Below are 2,211 nucleotides of genomic sequence, written 5' to 3' on the forward strand. Positions count from 1 at the left end.
TTATTAAAGAGGATTTATATTGATAAATGTAAAGTTATTAAGATCAACAAAGATATGTTGAGGCTAATCTCTAAATATGCCTTAAGTGCAATTAAAGATATCCATTACAATAAATTTTGTGGGGATTTGGGTGGTATTTTTTGTGGTACAGTTTTTGGTTGGTATTTTTCAGGAGATTAATTATCTATAATTTTGTTGAAATAAAGAATTTTGGATAATTCTATATTTGAATTTCATGTTAAGGTGGAGCTTGTTACAATTGTGACCCGAAATTCAAATTTTATTGAAATTATAACTCCTAATTTGACCATGATTATGACTTTAAATTAAACTGTAATTATGATATTGTCAAATTCAATTTTATGTGAGATTTATATCAGGAATATCCTCGTGCATTATCTTCTTATCAAAATATGATTTCTTGTGTTTATCTATAGATAATTTTAGGTTTATAAATAGGTATCCTTCTTGTGTTTATCTATAGATAATTTTAGGTTTATAAATAAGTATCCAACACTCTAAAATTAATTGTAACTATATCACTTTTATATTATTAATATTTGGTTAGTGATATTTTGTTCTTTCTACTCATGATTTTTTTCGGTTTGGATTTTCCATGTAAATTCTGTGTCCGTGTATTTTTTATTGGTTTGATTGTGGTTTGTTGTTGATTCAATTTCGTAACAATTGCAATACAAAAGTATTTTTTTTAGCACATTCTCCTCCAAAATTTTAGAACTCTAACACTACAAGAAAATAGCTATTTAGAGATGGATTTTGGTTCGTCGCAAAAATGCTCCTCGTAAAATTTGAGATAGATTTTGACATCTCAAATTTGAAACGGATTTTTCATTTAAAATTTGAGACGGATTTTTTCGTCTAAAAATATGCCTCAAATTTGAGAGGGATTTTTCATTTTAAATTTGAGTCGAATTTAGAGACAGATTTTTTTTGTCTAAAATTTGAGACAAGTTTTTTCATCTCGAAATCAGTCTTAATTTTGATAGGGGTTTTGAGATGGATATTTTTGTCTCAAATTTGAAAGGGATTTTGAAACAGATTTTTTCATTTCAAATTTAAGAGGGATTCTGAGATGAATTTTTTTTTGTCTCAAATTTGAAACGAATTTTTCTACTCCGCCAATTTTTTTCGTAATTAGAGGAATTTTGAGATGGATTTTTTCGTCTTTAAATCCATCTCAAATTTAAATATAATTAAAAAAATTAATTTAATTTTCTTTTAAAAAATTTCAAAATCCAACCAGAGAAACATATATACGAACTGAAAAAATCATCCATACCATACAATAAATTCATAAAGCAATACACATTATCCAAAAATATTATAAATACATCATAAAATCTATCATCTATACTCATAACACGTCCATAAATAGTAAAAATACATAATAAATTTTATCATTCATACAAATAACGAATTTTTTTAATGAATACATAATAAATACATAATCTGATTTTTTAGTCAAATACTTACGGACACAAAATAATATATCCGTCATACGGTCGGAGACAGTCTTTTCAAAATTAGTTCTGATTTGATATTCCAATTTATTATCCCAATACTAGTTCTTCTATAATGTTAAGACAAAATAAAAGTTATAAAAAAAATAAAACTAAATTAAAGCAAGGGTTATTCCATAGCAAACAAATCACTCATATAATACACATGCTACAAAAATTCTCGAATAGAATATGTGAAACATTTATTTCTAAGCACTAACATAGTCAGGCATACAAAAATGAATACAGGAATTAGAAAAAACATAAATACAAATAATAATAAAAAAATCAAATATTGCATATTACCAATAGTATGAAGATATACCATTAAATCTATACTACTAATGACAATAATGTTATTTTATTATGAATATGAATACCTTTTTTATGAGTCATAACCATATCATTTAGTTGATTACAAGCCAAATTAAATTTAGATATTACTAAAGGAAATCATCAATTATAGATATACTAAAGCAACGCATTACCTTAAACTCGTCAAACCACTTAATTATGTGAAATTGTAAAGATTAGAATAATTTATAATTTCTTTGTTTAAAGTTAAAGATATCAAATGTAGTCAAATAAACAGCTATTGCTGCTGGTGCTGGGGTATGTTGCCTCTGTTTAGCAGATTTGCATGCCCTTAATTTTCTTCTAATTATTCTATACATATAATATATAAATATAT

This window comes from Diospyros lotus, chromosome 1, assembly GCF_014633365.1.
Source record: "Diospyros lotus cultivar Yz01 chromosome 1, ASM1463336v1, whole genome shotgun sequence".
Taxonomy (NCBI): domain Eukaryota; kingdom Viridiplantae; phylum Streptophyta; class Magnoliopsida; order Ericales; family Ebenaceae; genus Diospyros; species Diospyros lotus.